At 40.6% G+C, this 20600-nt stretch overlaps 1 protein-coding gene and 1 long non-coding RNA gene across 4 annotated transcripts in view; one reads left to right on the top strand and one right to left on the bottom strand.

Annotated features, from left to right (window-relative positions):
* The window catches only part of pxb (putative Hedgehog signaling attenuator pxb), a 67985-nt gene that overhangs the window by 29828 nt on the left and 17557 nt on the right, over positions 1–20600 (top strand). For 2 of the 3 annotated variants that reach the window (XM_065311343.1, XM_065311342.1), the window contains one exon: positions 15366–15417. The exons of the other annotated variant lie outside the window; for it this stretch is intronic. The gene's annotated coding sequence lies outside the window, so the exon portion shown is untranslated. The remainder of the gene's footprint in view (positions 1–15365; positions 15418–20600) is intronic. 3 annotated transcript variants of the gene reach the window in all.
* On the bottom strand, positions 19232–20439 carry LOC135798490 (uncharacterized). Its single transcript, XR_010549716.1, has 2 exons — positions 20358–20439; positions 19232–20269 (listed from the first exon to the last, which is right to left on the bottom strand). It is a non-coding gene; the product is annotated as an uncharacterized lncRNA (long non-coding RNA).

Here is a 20600-nt window from a genome sequence, read left to right as displayed (position 1 = left end):
GGGCCTCGGCTCTATTGGAAAAACGCGCCCGCGCCGTCGTATTTTAAACATTATGACTCGTACGTGTATCGTTTTGGAGATTTAAACGGCTTCGCGGTGATTCAGTAACCGCACTTCTGCGCGCCGCACAAATCTTCGTACCGGGGGTGATTTGATGCACGCTTGCAAAACGCTGCCCGCGTTCGGCATTCACGATGAACGGGCGAAAAATGTATATTCCCCAGTGTGGATATGAGGTCGAAGGGGTTTGGCATGGTGTGGTGTGGTGCAAGTGTACTCTTTCCGGATATAAATGTTATTGACGCGATCGGTGCGCATTACACTTGTGCTCGTTGCTGCTCGTCGAGGGAGTTTGGTGGCGGCGGCGGCGGAGGTGCGGCTTTCCTGTTTGGCGCTCGCTCTCTTCACTCCTCGACGGAGCTGCTCTTGGGCTAGTCTTTGAAGTTTTTCGATTTCGACGTTTCACTTTGATGTCACCGAGTGCTCAGTTTTATAAATTCGTTTTTCCGCGCAAAACGTTTTATGTAAATTTCCTTTTCGGAAATATACAGATATCTACAAACAACCATCATTCTAAATATTCCTATATTTCCAACACTCATCGATAGCATTACATATATTATTATATACCTATATTGAATATTATTTTTTTCTACTTCAGAGAATATAATATTTTCCAGTCTGGAGGATAAACCAAGACTTATTACATTCAATTATAAAAAATTTACTCAAAATTTTATTTTTGGTAAAAACATTTTTGGTTCAGTTCAGAAGTTCTTTAAATAGTTGTATACTTATTATACACTAGCTTTTGCTCTCAACTTCGTCCCGGTAGTATTTAATAAAAATGTAAATCGTTTTTACTCTCTTGTTCTAGACATACTATGTATCAATTCTATCAATATGATTCACAATTTTATTTTAAAGAAATTAATTATATAATGAATTTTTAATAATGCACTTCAGTGCGTCATCTCGGATTCAACTATTTAACTATAACTTTGATTGAATCTCAATGCCAACTTTTATCCTTTAGAAAAGTGCTGTCTTTAGGGTTTTTCCGGCAATTATTCGAATTTTTCTCGCTGTAAAAACCATCCTTGGACTTTAACAAACATTTAAAAAAAGAATTGTCCACATTGGTCTAGGCGTTGTTGAGTTATGCGCTTTCCAACAGATTGTACGATTCATCTTTCCATTATAGGTTGTCTGAGTGAAAATTGTACACTGCACAAGAGATACAATTGCTATCATTTACAAACCGTGTAATACCTACATCCGGATGTAGGAATACATAAACATTGGAAAAGTCAACAAATTTAATCGCTGGTAGACGCTCTGCTTATCCAAATATTAGCGTTGGATGCAACGTTCGATTGCACGCTTTCTGGACAGATGTAGGCGAAAGTGTCACACGGTCGCGCTAACAGCATATGCACGATCCATACAATGTTTGATTTTATCGTCGATTTTGAAGTGGTACTGCACCTTCGTTTGCATCGACCACAATGCGCATCGCATGCCACACACAGACCTCTTATATAGAAATGTAAAAACGCCACGTGACTTATATAGGAGATTTAATTGCATAAAAATGTAACAACAAGTGGAGCCGATGCCATTATAAATGATGCTTTGACAGAAAATGCCTCATACTCGTACAAAGCTCTGCTTTGTTACAAATTCAACAAAAGATCTCGAGCATCATATACCTACCCAACTTGGGTAAATTTTTGTAAAATAATTACTTCTCAAGATAATGCCAGTTAAATTTACATTCCTGCTTTTTTTGTTTTCTTAAATATATACCGCTCTCTTGAGTTTACCCTCTAGGACGTCTAAGGATGAAAGTAGCCGCGGTTCGGTTCGGAAAACTTTGCAAACTTTTATCCTCGTACAAGCTGCACAACTGCAGCTACAAGCTGGGCGCATTGTGTAGATAATGCACCTCTTATTATTATTATCATTAAAATCGCCCGCGGCACCGAAGCGCGAGAGAGTTTTAAAGCGCTCTCGCGCGTGTAGCGAAATTGAACACTATCAACACGAATTAATAACGCGGCAATAAATTCTTATCGCATACTTTTAATAACTAATTTTCAGCGCAAACTTTCCCAGGGAAGTTTATTGACTAAATGAAAGTCGCAGCTTAATGGTCCAAGTTTTGCTCTCGCAACTATTGGTTCAGGTCGTTTTATAGCAACAAATGCGTTGTGTAAATGTGCAGGATTTTTCATTCGGAGAAGAAAAAACAAAAAAAACATGTAATGCTGGAACAAAGCATTGTGACTCTTTTGCGTTCGCACAAACATAATGGACAACAATAGCCGCATTACTTATATGATTTCCCAGGAGTGAAAATGGCCATTCACAGCGACAATTCGGGCACCATTCAAATATTATAGCATCATTTTTCTAGGCGAGTAGAGATTGAAATTTAAAATCTTAAAAAAAAAATGTCTTGTTTGATATTGAGCTAATTACTATCGCATGTTAATTAATCCGAGAACATAAACACCGAAATAAAAAACGGCAGGCAGATGGTACACGCTGGTAAAATAGCTTCATTCGCTTCCCTCCGACACTCTACACACTCACATCCTGTCATGTTATCTACGATCTAGCAGCTCTTTAAGGCACGCAATAAAAATTAGACATTAATAGCCCATCCGACCGAAATAAATCTTCCATTTAAAGGACTCGGGCCTGCCTCGAGTGACTCTAATCCCCGAAATAACAACCGGTCGCAGTTACACACGCGGAAATTTATAGAAACGTCCTTTCTGTTGTTGATTTTTTCAGTCGACTTAATTACCAGGCACACTATTTTTTGTGATGATTTACGATGACCGTGGGGCGGGCTCGTTACAAGTGGCGTCGCCGTTCAAAAGAAAGGAGAAAATATGGAACGTTAGACACGTGAAAACGAGTTACACGTTCCGGTGTAGCCTTTCAACATATCACCGCGAGCTCGATAAATTTTAAAGGTGTCACATTGTCGATATTCTCTCGACGTTTTAATAGCCGAGCGTACGCTGTCAAAAACATAATTTAATATATCACATGTGAAATATTCAGGAAAATAAATTTTCAGCGGTTAAACAATAAAGAGTGTATGCAAATGCGTTTTGTGGGTAAAAAATCACGCATAATATACTCTTCTATATAAAACACAAAAAAAGGAAAAATTAATTACTACTTGGCTACCATCGCAATTTAGTACTCTTTCAACCCCACAATTTATATTTACGGCACGGATATAAAGATATATAAAGAGTTAAGTGGAGATTTTAATCCGCTAATGCCAGCGATATTTTTTTCGCGTTCGCCGGCCAACGCGAGGCGTGTTCGCACTCAAAGTGAATAATTTTCATGTGCGAACGGAGCCTTGGCTCGCTTCCAGTGTGCGCAAAGGGGAAAAACTGTCTGGACGTTTAAGCCGCGACGACGTGCGTACAACGCGAAAGCGTTTTTTTCTCTCGAACGATGAATGTGTCGCCTCTTTACACGCGCGCGCCCGGCGCACGATCCAATAGATCTTTCCCTCTGCGCTTGCTTTGATCCCGCACGAGAATGCAGATGCTTGCGTCTGTTCGCGAGTAATTTACTTCAGCCTAGGTGTTAATCACTGATACGTACACCTTGAGTGCGAGCGCGAACACTTTCGGATCAAAACTCGGCGAAAGAAAAGCAAAACTAACGAACGAACGGCGCCTTTCATTTATTAATTAAAAACGCGCCCGGCGTCTGTGGATGATTGGAAAAGCCTGCAAACGACTTTGAGATTCTTTGAGATATTAGGCTTTCACTAATTAATTAAATCATCGCGAGACTCTGATTAATTTTGTGATTTTTTTGTAGAATTATACATAGCAGAATACAGTGTGGCAATTTTTAGAAAACATCGAATGCGCATGCTCCATTTTTGACATTTTGACATTTTGACATCGGCAGTATTGTCACGCGCATCTTGACTATTCTCCACTCGTCGTGATAAATGCCCGACGGAGTCAATTATAAGTCTGTGCCGTTTTTGTACGCTGGACGTGAGCGATGGCTGAGGTTAGAAGGTAAATGGGCCGCGAAACGAAGCAAGCGGCGCATTCCACCACTCGTATGCACGCCGGGCGGAGGAAAAAATAACGCGCAAGATTCTCGACGACATTTCTCAATGCGAACGACTTCACAAGCTTGTCGCACACCCCGCGTCTAAGTGACATAATCACCTTTATTTATAATAGCGACGCATTTCAAATACGTACTACACGCACCGCCAGTAGCCGCAATAAATTTCAATTAAATAATTTATGAAAGACGCACGCGCCGCAACAATTAAAAGAACGGGGTAAATATAGAAAAGTGCACCTGTCGAGCTGCCTCCGCGCAAATAGAGAGATATAGGTGTCTCAGTGCTGTGATTCAAAAAGACACCATCTTCATATAACCAGCATCCCATCCGAGTCTTTGTGAGTACACGCGAATGTGTGATATACTACGGTCTAAATTAAACGCGCGTGTTTTTTTTTCTGCTCGCTCGAAAAAAGCACTATTCGCCGTTTGTAATTAAAATGTCTCGCCTACGTTGCGCGACGAGTAAAGAAAATGGAAATCTCGGACGCGCACACATGCACACGGCCGCCGGGTGAAAAATTCATGTCGCTCGACAAACACTAATTTTTTTCGCCGCGCGTGAAATTCAACCCGCAGAAGCAGTCGAAAAAAATACTAACATCCCCGTCGAGTTTGCAAATAAATTTAATTTACATTCGGTGCCATTATCAGTAAAACTTTCGTCCGCAAACTTTGGCTTTATTTCGTTACGCGACTGCTGGCTGTTCGAAGGTGTGAAGTTTGTGAAATTGAAATTCAAATTCGAATGTAATATTAATTCGCCTAACGTACCGGAAGTTAAACATTTTCGAGTTTCTCATCGCGACTTAAATATTAGCGCGTTCTTCGTAACTTGCATAATTCTTGCGCCATAAATCATTCAACGGAACTGCAGAGATAGTGAGTTTACAAACAAAAAATTATTCAAGATGATAATTGATATTTCTTTGTTCTGATGCTTATCGCTATCTTACAGATATTCATCGATTGAATCAATCACTCTGTCAGAGTTCAAGTTCACGAATTTATAATAATTCAGAGTTGTATTCGAATGCATTCAGAATCTCTATAGATGTCGATTGAGATTATGTACAAATCCGTTCCTGGCGCGTGGTATTTCTTCGCTGCAATCATGCGCTGGCAGCTCTACACGACGCAATCGATGTATGCGCACAAGTTAAGTTGTAATACATCATGTCGAGCGCGTGTGTCATGCTGTAGTAGTCGTGAAGTGCAACAACAACGCGCAGCGCATGAAAAAGAACATTGTTTTGTTGAAAAATGCGCGCGCCCTTAAATTACGAGCGTCCGAGCGGTAGACGTGCCTCGAGTGGGACTCCTTCAGAAGCTTGGTCGCCATAAACTTGCGCCCTTCTATTTTATCGAACCGAAATCCGACCGACATTACTGCATGCGCCGCGGAGGCACTTATGGCCGGTAGGAGTGTGTTTACGTTTGTCGATCTGTCGAAATGAGGCTCTCGCCTTCATTTGCACACAATGCACTCCCGACGTCTCTAATTAAAGGTTACAGTTACAGTATAATGATGCTCAACAACTGGTTCTTGCCGGGCGAATGGTACGCCTGTGTTACACACTCAAATCTCGAAAATGGGCGTAGGAATAAACAAAAAATTAATTTTTGTCTCAAGATGGCACAACGGTTAAGAGGCCGATATTCTTAAAGCCAGAAGGGTGGAAAGCAAAACGAACCGGATTTATCGCCTCGCACTTAAATTCGGCAAATCGTAAACGATAGCTCATTGCCGCCACACTGCGCGTCGTTCCGAACAATAAATATAGAAGGACGTTTTCATTCGTAATAATGCTATTAAAAGATTAAATGTGGAAGACGCTCCATTCATTATTATTTTTTATTTCCTTCGTTATGCCAGCGACGTGAAAGCGCCGCGCTGCGGAAAAGACGGGATTATTTAACTGGAAGAGCAGCGGCTTCAATCTATGATAATAATTTCGCTTTTTCAAAAAGTTTCTCCTTTGCCGCTGCGTTTTGGATGCACTCAGATAAATCGGCAAATTGCTTTTGGAATAAAAACCGGAAGCCTGGAAGGAAACAGGAAGAGTCAGTTGCAGGCGCTGCTCTTACAATTGTCATATTTTGTTGATCTCTAGATGAATGATGAAGCTGCGAGGCTTTAATTTGTCTTTAACGAATACGCTTTTAATCATCTTTAAATGTCTGAAACAGGAGCAACATAACAGCGATGTCTACTGAAAGTGAAGCTGTCACTGTCGTGTACGGTGATGGAGCGAAAGTGCGATAGCAACACAGAAGACTAGAAATCCGTGGAAAGATCAACACATTAGCGTCGTGCTGCTGTTTACATTATTAGATTTGATGTTAACTGTCATGTTGTCGTCTGATCGTGTGACACTTCTTATCAGTTAAGTTACGTAGGCCTAAAACATGGCCTCTGTGTGTAGCAATTTGGCATTGAATAAGTTTTTTTCTTTTTCCTTTCACAAGATCAATTAATGGCACTCAACATCAACAAAAAGAGGAAAAAAATACACTACGTGACTGAAGGTCTGGTATTCTAATGGTTCCGATTAAGACATTGCTGAAATTAACAACCCAAAACATCTTGCGGCGGCAATTAAAAAAGATGACTTCATTATATTCGAGTTCCGAGAGTCGCAGAATGCAGAACGCGGAATGTCGAACGCAAACGACTCATTGTCAGCGGCGATATTTTTTGAGCGCGCGCGCCTCTTCAGGTACGGGCCATTTCGATTTAATTATGTCCAATGCCCGGAATACCACGACTCGTCGCCGAATTCCCCGAATCGTCAGTCGGCACGCTGAGGCGTTTAGCGTGCTGTTTTTTGGTATTATTATTTATTATTCCCGCCGCTCGGCTTATTGTTAGTATTACGGAGCGCAAATATTTTTTAATCGTAATTACCAGAATGGAATTGTGCGCAGATAAAATCGTCACGGTGATATAAAGTAACGACTTTATTGTTCGTGCACATTGTCGCATTGTGAGAAAGTATTATATTTTTTTCCTAGGATCAAATTATTAATAATCTTATCTTATCATATGAGGGCGATAAGGTAATGGGCAATTATATTGAGTCACCGGGCATGAATTCAGTATCGTTGTGGAAGTTGTGATAACCAGACGTGGAGAATTTAAATTGCGTGAGTAATGTTATTATAATTCGTATAATATAAAAATGAATAGCAAAATCTGTTGGTAAGTGCATAACTTAACAACGCCTAGACCAATTTGGCCAATTCTTTTTTTAAATGTTCGTTAAAGTCCAAGGATGGTTTTTACGGCGAGAAAAATTCGAATATTTGCCGGGAAAACCCTAAAAACAGCCCTTTTCTTTAGGATAAAAATTGACATTGTGATTCAATCATAGTTATAGTTAAATAGTTGAATTCAAGATGGCGCGCTGAAGTGCATTATTAGCCATTCTTTATATAATTAATTTCTTTAAAATAAAATTGAGAATCTTATTGATAGAATTAACACATACGTCACATACCTACTATGTCTACAACAAGAGAGTAAAACCGAATTTCATTTTTATTAAACACTACCGGAACGAAAAACTAGTTATACAATAAAAACAATCAACATGTTTATTATACTCCGTAAACAATATACCTATTATAGTTTCCTGACGTGCAAGAAAAAAGTTCCATGTCTGTGTCCTGTGATTGCAAAAGTTTTTGACGTCGTTTCGCAGGTCGTGAATTCTTGTTTCTTGTTCGCACACAGTTTTACTTGCATCTGTCAATCCCGATGCACTGCAGGCGCGAGCATAATACGTATTTCATGTAATATTGAAATATACGTTCGTGCGCGCGCAAAAAGTTTTCGTTTTTACGCCGCCGTGAAAGTTGTCTCCGAACACCGTACACGAACGGACAATCTTATGAGAGCCGTGTGACATCTTTATAATGTAACATGTGATATTCCGCACATTCGACTCCCCGAGTTTATCGCCGGTCCCGTGTTCTTCGTCGCGCTCGGTTTATTTATTTACGTATAATACATCTATTTACATGGGTTACGACATGCAACACGCCGCGAGACGATTGAAGCGACTTCGAACACAAGCGGACGTGCTAAGTCTCCGCAGTACAAGACAACGTGCGACTTGTAAACAAAGCGCGCGCGTTTTTGAATCTTTCCGAAACATTTCGATGACGGATACACTCCACACAACCGCGGATGGTATGGTGTTTCTCACACGGTGTGTATATTTGCTTACGTGGTAATTTTAGCCCTCACAGATCAAACATTCTTTGGAAGTGTTAATAAATGATTGCAGTATTGGAAGGCATAGTTCCTCGAATCATTAAAACGCATGTGTTGTTCGGTAGCTCGTTATCCGGTATTGTTTCTACAATAAACACACATCCTCCCGCGAGATGCATCTACTATTTTAAATATGATATCCGAGTGTGGTTGCTGCGCCGTGTGTAAGTACAGTTGTTTTCACTGGCCGCGCCGTTACGGTCGCCATTGTCTTTGCTCGGACCATTAATCTCGGGGCGTACATTGTCAGTAAGTGCGTCGTTTATACTCGCACTTACACACACACACACATCGCAGATAGTTATCGCTTTTCGTTAAACAAAAGAATTCAAACTTGAATATTTATAGACATTGTTCGGTTTGGGACAACATTTTAGCTAGGTACACTATTCCTGCAAGTGAGTTTGATACATTTTTAATTGGCTTTGAGTCCTACAGGCCGTAAAAAACTAGTCATTGTTGTTTTGTAAGATAACTTTCCACTCCAACTCCAAAGAGTCCAAAGTGGATTTGATACATTTTTAATTGGTTTATGTGCGCATCAATTAGCTTAACTTCGTAAGCTAATTGTTTGCCGGGGTCAGCCCAGGGGGTTAAGCGAATCGAAGCGAATTTCAATTGAAGAAATTAGCGCGGTACGTCTATTCAATTCACTGAAAGTGGGCCAACCGAGTAAAGTTTGGATTGCGATGCATACGATGTATGCGCGCCGGAAATTTTGCTTATTATTATAGTTGGAACAAAACTATTTGCGAACATGCGCTCGGGAAATTACTTCTTGATTGTTTCGGTTATAAATTCGGCCGGGAATGTGCGGAATATTCAATAACCGAAGAAAAACATTGTTGCAGCTGATGCGGTTAATTAAATTAGCATCTTGTGCGTTGTTGTGGCAACAACATCTTCACAAGAATTCCTTAACGCAATGTTTGACGAATCGGCGTTAATTTTGTCGGACAATCGTGCGGCATGTCAGAGATTGAACAACGAAGCATGCGCTTCGAACGTCAAGATAAGCAGAGAAAAAAATATTCCTCATCATATAAAACTCTGTCTGTGTTTGCTATGACCACAGCGCGCGTATAATATTTCAATATCGAAAACAGATCCAGCTGGAAACATATAAAATACACCAGCACAACAAATTGCTTCGGTTTTATGAATCGTAATAATCGATGTTTTCACATAATTCCTGCTTTAGTACTCTTCTTTTCATGTTGCAAGCGTATAACAACAGCGCTGAGATTTCCAACATACGCAAACGAAAATATCTCGATCTGGAGAGCAGCGCGCATAAAGAAAATTGCCGTTGAGAATTATTTATTGGAGGAGTTTATGTTACGCCGCGGCTTTTCCTTCCGCGCGCTTCAAAACACTGCCGCACAAGATATTGAATAAACATTAGTTTGCTTTGTTGTTGAACCTCTCACAGTGGTGATTTACGGATTTGCTTTTCGTATTCATTGATGGCGTATTAAATTTATATTACGCCTCACTTTGAAATTAAAATCTCAAATTTTAGCTTCTGTTCACATTCATTTCGCGTGTTGATAGTGTTGCCTTAATGACTCGAACAAAACTCCGCATTGACTTTAAGAGAACGAACAAATACTGCACTGTCATCGCACAACAATGCACGGCATCAACAACATTACACATGCATTCCACTAACAAGTCTCGGCGTGAAACGTATCGCGCCTGAAAGTTGTAATCATGCAATGCGTGAATAAGAAATACGCGCACTAATTACCCTGTTAGAAGTTAAGTAAACATTCTTGTTTACAAGCCAGACACATTTGCATATTAATGAATTATGATTGATATTACACGATGAAGATTTACGTCGTTAGCGCACCTTGATTTAAATTTTTATTTCAAAGCAAGTTGAATGTATTTTAAAACTTTTAAGTATTCCAGCCTATAAATTTATGTACAAGCTTGAAGGTATTGTGTCGCGGGCCGCAAACAGCTTAAAATAGTTTTTAATGTGGGGAAAAGAGGCGTGTGCGCATTGCACGACAAAAAACGGTGAGTTATGATCTAAGAAAGTGCAGTAAACGCCCTGATGAGTTTAATTTAGATAAATTAACTTGTTGTTAAAATACTCGCTTGTTTATCAACAATAATTTGGTGTATAATATCTCCATTGTTTAATTTCTTTAAAAAAATATATTTTTTTTGGGTTTTGAAGTCTGCATGTAACGAAAGCGCGTATTATTCTAAGAAGGACGTCCGTGTGACATGCAAGATATTAAAATTACATTTGTGGTCCTTATTTGTTGAAGTGTATGTTTGTATGTTTTTATGTGACTCATAAAACCGACCATAATATTTTTTGCATGCCAGCTTCAAGGCTGGACTTTTACAATCGTTTTACTTCTTGTCTCATAAATAAAACGATTGCCGATATTGGTGGCAGTGCGATTTTTGCGCCTCCGAATGGTTTCGCAATAAAACTCGGGGCGAAAATTAATCGCAAAATTTGCAATTTTAATTGAGTGGGTCTAATCGTCGCGCCTCGGCACTCGGCGGATGCCGCCTCCTCGCTTTTTTTATTATTCGATTAGGCACTTTCGTATGCACGAGCAGCACGACCTTTTTTTTTCGGGGCGCTGGGTTGTAGGAGGGTGGCGAGAGCGCATAATTCATTAATGTTTGTGTACTTTTTTCTCCTGCACCCTAATACATTATTCGCGCGACTCGCCCGCATGCTGTTGACAAAGTCTTGAAAACGCTAAAGACCGACGCCGGGGTTGCGACATTGGAGGTTTAACACGTCGGCATCGTTTTTCAAGAGATAGTCACTCGCAAAAGTCGACGCAAGAGTTACAATGCGACTTGGTGGAGGCGCCGCCCTGCCCCTCGATGGAAATTTTCAAGTTTGCAAAAAGGAAAGAAAAACCTTTTTAGGTATTCACATTGAGGCGGATTTTTCTTCTCTTAATTACAACAAACATTCTAGCACGTCTGAAGGTTTTTATGTTATTTTTTTTTCTTTCTCCTTTTGCTCCTTAACTAACGTAATTGCAATTTTCTGCGCTGAGTTTCAAAAACGTATAAAATTAATTATGATGCCTTTTGTCATTATAAACCGAAAGGAATTTCATTTAGTCTAATTGGGATTTTAAGCGACGCCAAAGTGTGTTCACAAAAACGCACCAAACGCAAAGTAAGTAATCGCGTAACGAATAAACAAAAAGGATTTTATTTCGTAAAGCATTCCAATAATCCAGATTTAAAATGTATACACACAGGATTAGCATTTTGTACACGCCTCATTTTAATTAATCAGGATATTTAGATTCATTGCAAAATATTCAATTATAGCCTCAAAACTTGGCCTATACGCGAAAATTTGAGATTCCTTGCGAATTCTGCGAATATTCTGGTTTAATGAAAATTTTCAAGCGTTATAACTTTGCGGGCATGAGAGAAACGAGTATAAGATGCAAAGCGGTTTTAAAAATTATGATGTTTCCTCTTCTCCTCGATTAGTTTTCCCTTTTTCCGCGTCTTGGTATCAAATATTCATGTGCTCTCCGCAGGTACTTGCTGCGTAATTTCATTACGACAGCGCATTTTTCCATCTCGTCTGGAATTCGTATCGATTGTGACACTCGCATCTCGTTCAAGCGCGACGCGCAAGAGAGGGTCCCGAACCGAGGCGGAGATAATTCGCTATTTTATTATTCGGCGTACGTTTATCATCAATTATGTATACGCGCACGAAACGCAAACTTTTATTAAAACGCCGTAAAAACAGAAATCACGTCGGCGCGCTTATTAAATCTTGACTTTTTCACTCGCTCTCTCGGTTTTTCTGCATTTTCGCGCTTTGGCGTTGGCCGTTTTCCGGTTGGAAAAAAAAGGTCAAATTAATCGCTCGGAGCGACACGAGGCCCGCCTCGTGGATGCGAAAATGCTTAACGGGTTATTACTTTATGGAAATTCGGGGAGAAGGCCATAACATAATTAACTGCCGATTACGGATTGTGAATTAATCGAGAAAATTTATTAAGTAACGTTTTTAAACCGCCCGTATCAACATGCTTCCTATTTTATATTGTTTTTTACAATATGCATAATACTGATATTAAAATTTATGTTTTTGAGATAAAAGCATTAAGCTGGAATTTGTTGTATTTATTTTGGCAGTTTGAATGGAAAAAAGTGTAAATCCACCAGCATGACTATGCGCACTGTTTACACCCACACGCGCGGTGTTTAATGAAACACACATTGTTGGCGAAGGCTTTCGCATACGCGTGGGCATTTTATTTAAACACTCGCCCGACTGTGAATGCGCCGCGCTTGTGTTAAATATGTGCGGGCGCGCGGCGATAGACGTGTATTTTGTATTCATGGTGTGCGTAAGGGTACATCCCTTTGATTCATCAACATCTATTGTTGGATAAATTGAATACAAACTAGAAATTCGACAGGCGCGCGCGCGCTTTCCACTATGCGGCTCGCGCTCGGATTTCCACTCGCGCGCTTCGTCGGATCATTCGGAGCGCAACAAGAGATCGTAATTATTGACTCGTAATAGAATTCCTTATCTTACGACGTTGACTGTTGATTAAATTCTACTTAAAACGGCGCGCGCGCGTGGCCAATACAAATATACAGTGTTTGGTGTGTGGGTGTACTGTGTGCCCTGAGTAAATGGCTTTTCGCCGGCGGAGAGCACCCAGCCAATTGTGGCGAATCCGCTTGCTACGTCGCGATCTTCTCTAAAACGATTGCGTTAAATGTGCTCGTTTCTTATTAATTGGATTCGAGCGACTAAAGCGTTTATTACAACATCAAACGCGCTCCTTGAGACGCGACAATATTTTACACAACAGGAATTAAACAAATTTATGTCGGAAATCATCATGGACATTGCTATATTGCTAATTTATTAATTGTGCCACATATTTGTGTGGCTATAATATAAAAATTAATCGCAAAATCTGTTAGTAAGCGCATAACTCAACAACGCCTAGACCAATTTGGCCAATTATTTTTTTAAAATGTTTGTTAAACTCCAAGGATGGTTTTTACAGCGAGAAAAATTCAAATAAATGCCAGGAAAACCTGAAATTCAATCCTAGTTATAGTTAAATAGTTGAAGTGCATTATTAGCAATTCTTTATATAATTAATTTGTTTAAAATATAATTGCGAATCTTATTGATAGAATAGACACATAATATGCCTACAACAAGAGAGTAAAACCGAATTACATTTTTATTAAATAGGCAAATGCTAGTTGTATATAAAAATGCCTACTTCTAACTGATACAATCAACTATTATTATAGCAAGGTTAAAAACGTTTGTATACCTACCTACCCAACAAAAGTTTGTTTTCCTATTTGAGCTAAAAACTACAATTATCCACAACTACCCGAAATAATTACAGCTGCTCATGCATGCTCAATAGCGAAGTAGTTCGACTCGCTCGCGACTTAATTAAAGATATTTTTTATAATAAGTGTAATTTAAATTCAAAGTCAGCGGCGTAATACGCAGGTACACGCGGAATAAGTATACACACTCTAAAAAATTAAGTAATTCCGACCTCACCCACCGTTTTCAACAAAAAAAGAAAAAAAAGGTTCAAACATAAAATATGCACGTCGAGCTGCGCGTGGCAGGGGAGTATCGCCATTACGTCGCCGTTGTAAATTAAAATATGTATATGTTTTAATGCGTCTAGCGTTATGCATTTTTTACAATGCGCGTCCGCATCGCCGTCGCTAATTTTAATGCGTTAATAATAGAAAAACCCTCGTTGCGGTTGACACGTATGCTGAGTTTTCGCTTCATATATATATATACCTATATGTATGCTGGAAAAGTCGCGCGAGCCGGCGAGGCGTCGACTGTAATCCTAAAAGGTTGAAGGAAAGTAGTTCATGAAATAATAAAGCACCGCGCTTGTGCGCGCGTGGAAAACCTGGCGAAAAATACGACTGTAATCCTCAACGTTATGCCATCGGTGGGGTGTAATCACCCCGAAAACATCTACATGTGAACACCCAGCAACGTGTATGTACATATCTAAGTGTGAAATTGAATATTAAAATGTGTCTTAAGAGTGCGGAAAGGCTTAGAAGCCGCTTTGAATTATTAACCAAATGCTTGATCCTCTCTCCTCTGTCGCGCACTCGGCCGTGTGCGTCCTCGACACGCCGCGCGGAAAGATGCATGAGGATGGATAATCTCCATCGGCAAGAAGCTCGCCTTTGTTAGCGAGCGCGCGCGTTGAGCACACGGGTCCTTCAAACGGGCGCGCTATTGTCCATTCAGCTTCTTCGAGGGTGCGAAGAAAGTGCACTTGAGATCTTGCAGATATGATTAAATACGGAGCCAAAACGGCCGAATTTTCAAAAGCGGCGCGCGCAAAAGCAGAACAACAGTTAACCCGTTCAGGGATCTAATCGCATCTCATCTAATCATTCAGCCACGAGCGAACGCCTCCGAATGCGGCCAATTTGTCCGGCTTACATCGACATCCCGCTACTGACAGCGACGAGATTTTCACTTCATTTGCGAGTTTGTTAGACGGTTAAATTTTCGGACGGCAAGATTAATGGATTAATGAATGCTGTTTTATTGCACACTAAGTAATTTTTTATTCTTTGGTTCACAATCACATCAAATTGCGTTGTTAAAGTTACTTTTACCTACAGGAGAGAAAAAAACAAAAAAATGTTAAAAAACATGCAAATTCGTTATTATCCCACGAAAGTGCGTGAATATTATTTGCATAAAGTTGCGCTTGAAGAAAACTCTCTTCTTAACGAGTTAATTCCGCTTTCGGTTTGTGGTTAATAAATTTGTTATTCAAATATACGCACTGTGGCACATTTTAAATATGAATTTCTTAATTTTTAATCAACATCTCTTTGTTCCCTCCGAAGCAATCCGTGTCTGTGTTCTGCGTAATTAATTTGATCGTTTCTCTTGCAGATTCGCGCGAATAATGAAGGATCGCATCGTCTGATCATCAACTGCGTTGTCTGTAAGTAAAAAGCAAGGCAAAACCTTGCACTCGATTCTTTTGTATACAATTTGGATCACGAGATCACACGGTCCAGTTGGTTTTAATCAAATCAAGCAAACGAAAACGAAATTGAATTTTAGCACACTGAAATTTACGAATTCTCTCTGGACATGTTCCAGTTGATTATACCACTTATACATTGGATGCACTTTTCAAAACTTATTAAACCGTAGTTAAAGTTAAAGTTAAAGTTAGTCTTCGAATCGGCTACAATTGGAAGTGGAGAGTGTATAGACCGGCGTCGACCGTCTCCACACGGTTAAACCTATATTTATCTAAGCGCAGTTAATGGTTAGTTATGTAGCTGGCTGTCGCTGCAATGGCCGACAAACCGGAATTTTCTTTTTTTTATCAAACACAGCACCAAATCAAACCGAAAATGAGATTCTAAAAACGAAACACCTCACTCACGCATGTTGTGTTTACTTCTCCAGCGGCGACTTCGTTTCACACCTCGATTTTCACCCTCCGTCACGACCAAAGCGCTAATGAACCATATAATCGAAGTGAAAAAATCTCACCGATGATGTTAATTGAACAAGCGCGTCTTACAACACACCATGAACCATGAACACAGGTCGGGCGTGAGTTTGAAAATAGCCCGGCGCTAAGTCATTTATAACAACGATTACACGTGTCTAGTCATTACGTCTGGACGCGCACCGAAATTTTCAACGACTAATTAACTCGTACGTCCGAGTTAATTAATAAAACACAAGGTCATCATCAGGCGTAAAAAATTTATCTATCAATTATTATTAGGTGTATGTGTTAGAATTCTATCCCGTCTTGAGTCTTTGTATTGCTTTGAGGCAAGTCTCGTCTCCAAAGTCTTGCAAACTTGAACCGCTCAAAAAGCTGCGCGCCGGTCGTCGAGCACGTCGTCTTGCGAAGTTGTTAATTAGACATAGAACTGTACATCAAAGTTAAGTGATAATGCTTGTTTATGGAGAAGACGCACGGTCCATCAATTAATAGTTTGTATTAAATATAGTCGCGCCGAGTTGCTATCTCTGCGCGAAGAAGTTTCCGGGGGACGTCGCCGCCGCCGTGTAATAATCTAATCACCTATTAGCTCTATTTATATACACAGCACCCGCTATGGAATTAATTAATTAATTAAATAACTTTACGCGAGCGAAATTTGTGTGCGTGAAACTTTCCAGAAGCCTACGTTGGAGTTAAGACGCCAACAAAAGATGATCTTGGCAGAATGCCTAAACGGCATGCCGGCGTAAAACTAATTCGAAATCAAATGACGCGCGCCTCAACGGAATGAGTGACGTTCGCGCGTGGTTAGTTAGTTGCAACTCATTAACGTTCAACGGTGGTAAGTTTTCCGTCTGCGTTTTGTGACTGCGGAGAAAAATTCATGTGGACTCAGCACTAATGCGAGTGCACTTGATATTTATTACACCCGTGTAATTCAATGATGGAAACTGCTTACCAAAGTCTGATTTAATTGCAAAATGCGAAAAATACCGATTCGCTGATTTTCGCGAATTAATTTCCGAGTTTCGTCGTTTTTTATCGTCGGCGCTTAATCAAAAATTAGTTTGCGCAAGTTGCGGAAAGTGTGCCTTCATGTGCAGAGCTTTAAAAAAAATGCGCACTGGGGAAGATAAATGTTTTACGACGACACAGGACCGGTTTATACGACGGTCATTACATCTGATATTTTATAGTTAATTTCACGTTTGTTTTCATTTCGGAGGCGAAACTTTTCGGTCTGGCCATCTGGTGTGCGACATCAAAGATCGTCGACGGGCTCGGATTAATGGACCCTATGAAGATGTCACCCGTGCGACGTCTCGCCGAGACTAATTATGGCCTCGAATAAGTCACGCCGACAAACACGGCATCGCCGCTCGCGCGCGCGCCCTGCGCTATCTAATTAATTGCCGTGCGGCGAGACGCGCTTCTCGGATTCGCATTCAATCCGCAACCTCAACGACTGAATCAAAACCGACGCGCGGCCTTTTTCCCATTCTGTTGCGTCAGTCTGGGAGTCGGATAGGTATCTCGACCGGCTGTATCAAATATCAAGGGCTTTATAATCCCAATCACGTGGTCCACTGAACAGGAAGCTTATTATTTTGGGGACGACTAACTCGATTTGTATCAAAATAATCCCCCCCTTTTCGGAGGGATTCCCTTCATCACTCGACAACAGCACGAATGTACACATCTTCAACTTAGCATTTTAGCATTTCGTGAAGATGGATTTTCTCTGACGTTTATCGAATATGATTTTTATTTTGCGCTGAGGGTTTATGGACGCATTTTAAAAGCCAAAGCGAGATAAAGAAGTTTTTTACTACTCCAGCGGTTATCACAAGAAATATGCGCTTGTAACCTTCGATAAACATTTCAGCGCGTTCGAAATTTATTTCACATTACGGAAATAACAATAAAAGCGTTATTGTTATAATCATGAATGCGGCGCGCAGACACAGTGGACGGTAGTAGGAAGGGAAAATAATATTTCGACGAGACGAGCACACGATAGCATCGCCCATGCGACTTAATGTCGTTTTCCTTCGTTGTCTCGATGCTCGTCGCGATAATCCAAATTGGTAACGCACCAGCCGCTCTCTTCGACCCGAAAACCACTTACGCACTAATTACCGCTGTCAATTTGAAGAAGATTGACATGATCTACACGAGTACGATTTTATTCATCGGTTGTGACATGCGAGCACTTTAGGGTTAAGCACATACTTCATAGCAATGTCTTCATCGACATCGGCATGTCTCCGTTATTGTCCACGTCCGGCACCGAGCACGCGCCACCGCTCGACAACATCCTGTATTCGTGTGCATGCGCTCAATAATGGAGTCATTTTCGGTCGCGTTCGAAATTGCGGCGCGCGCGTAGATGCACAATAACTTAATTCGGGCACCGGCCATGGTCCGCTACACGAATTGATCGATTTCCATATGTAATTACACGTATTATTCGAGACATAATGGTGCTCGTAATAAATGCGCATAGGAAATTTATATTTCCATTTAATGAATATTGAATGTGTGCGCGCACACATACGCCCCGTTGCGCTGTGTGCGCTTTTTTGATCGGTCCCCGGCGTGAGTGAGCTTTTAGTTTTCCGCGACATGTTTGCGCATTAAATCTCCGCGCGAAATGATAAAAGCAATTACGGTCTCGAAACAAAGCCCGCAATATTTGCGCCGCGTCCGATGGACACAAAAAAATTAACACCCATTTCAATCGCTGAAATGGTCCTGCAATAAACATGACATTGCATTTAAAGCTGTCAAGTGGTTATTACTACGCTAAAATAAAGGCGATTCTTTTATAAATTTTCTTTTGATATGAGTGTTAATTTTGCTGTGCGAATATGGAAATCAGTTTCAATTTATATTTTGCTCCCGACTTCGTCCCGGTAGTGTTTAATAAAAATGTAATTTGTTTTTATTCTCTTGTTCTAGACATAGTATGTCTCTATTGTATCAATAAGATTCGATATAAATAATTGCTAATAATGCACTTCAGCGCGCCATCTCGGAGTCAACCATTTACTATAGGAACTATGATTGAATCTCAATGCCAACTTTTATCTTATAGAAAAGTGCTGTCTATAAGGGTTTCCCGGCAATTATTCGAATTTTTCTCGCCGTAAAAACTATTCTTGGACTTTAACAAACATTTTAAAACAAGAATTGGCCAAATTGGTTGAGGCGTTGTTGAGTTATGCGCTTACAAACATATTTTGCGATTCATTTTTATTTTGTGGTGATCTTTACCCAAAGCTTATTTCTGTATTTCAAAACTTTATAACTTTCTTCATCTTTATTGTATACCGTAATTCTTCATCCAAAATTCCCAAATTTCCTAATATCTTTTATTACCTTGAAAAACCTAATCCCCGAGTCGGACGGTTTGGCACGACTCGGATTCCCAGAATCCAATGGTCAGCTTTCCCTCTCTTCAATGTCATACACTTTCTTCTACCAATCCAATCTATTACTTTCTTCCTACTTCCAAATTTCTTGTCACCACCCATCAACCTGAAGGGTTGCTGGTGGGTGACAAGGGTTTAGGAAGGACAGTTCTTGACATTACTTCAAACACTACAGTTCTTAACTATTCTTCTCTACAATACTTCTTAACTATACTTCTTCAAGACTTCTTAATAAACATTGTTCGTGATAATAAACATCGTGTCTTTTAACACACATCAATTATAACATTTGCACTCACTCACCGATCCCACAAATTGGTGACCCCGACGTGATATTTGCGAACATTAAGCACACGTTAGTTTTTATTTTGTGGGTATCTGGTGAGTCAATATCTGAGTGCAACACCACAATGTCTACGACGAACGCAACATCAACCGCTACCAAGGACTCAATCTTCGATGCCTCTTCAGCTACAACTTCCACCGCAGAAGGCATCATTCCATACTTCTGCACCTACGATGCATCAACCGCACGTTCCGAGTTATCACCCAGGACGTCCAACATCGCCGCACCAGGTGCCGCCTCATCCTGGTATGCCTAGTATGCAGTTGTTTTCCACTGCCAGGCATGTGTCCACATGGTGGTCCACCACCGCACATGCCGCCGCATCTTAAACTCCCGTCACATACTTTTCCTCCGCATTCTATACCACTTCATTCTCACCCACAAGGGTAGGTCTAACTCTAATAACCCACCGCCTTCTCAACCACACTCTGGAGTACCATCATCACAGCCAGGTATTGCATCGCATCACATCACCAGGTCCTTCGACCGTACAACATCCTTCCTGCCGTTAAAGTGTAACAACATGCCACAAGTGGTATGTCTACACAGGCACAACAGAAGAAAAACCGCCAGGGTTAAGAAGAAAACAAACACCATAGCCGTGGCACGTTTGCCACGAATGTACCTACCCTAGAGACGTTTTCCAGAACTGTACTCTAAAAAGCATGGTGCTCACAACTTCGACCAACCCGACAGAGATCCCAGTTCAACCAGAGATCCAGCAGCAGCAACTACAACCAATCCCGGAGAATCCGCAAGTCTCTTTAAGCAACTCTCTCTCAAACGACAAGACTTAGGAGGCAGGTACGACTCACCGACTGTTTCCACGCTGGGTTCGCAGGATTTCATCTCAGTGCAACGCGCACATCAGC

Source organism: Atheta coriaria, unplaced genomic scaffold (genome assembly GCF_025399875.1).
Source record: "Atheta coriaria isolate IRGN ID8LTWV9N9 unplaced genomic scaffold, Caltech_Dcor_3.1 hic_scaffold_9_pilon, whole genome shotgun sequence".
In the NCBI taxonomy this organism is placed as follows: Eukaryota; Metazoa; Arthropoda; class Insecta; order Coleoptera; family Staphylinidae; genus Dalotia; species Dalotia coriaria.
The sequence above is the reverse complement of the archived record's forward strand: the minus strand, read 5'-3'. Positions and strand labels throughout refer to the sequence as shown.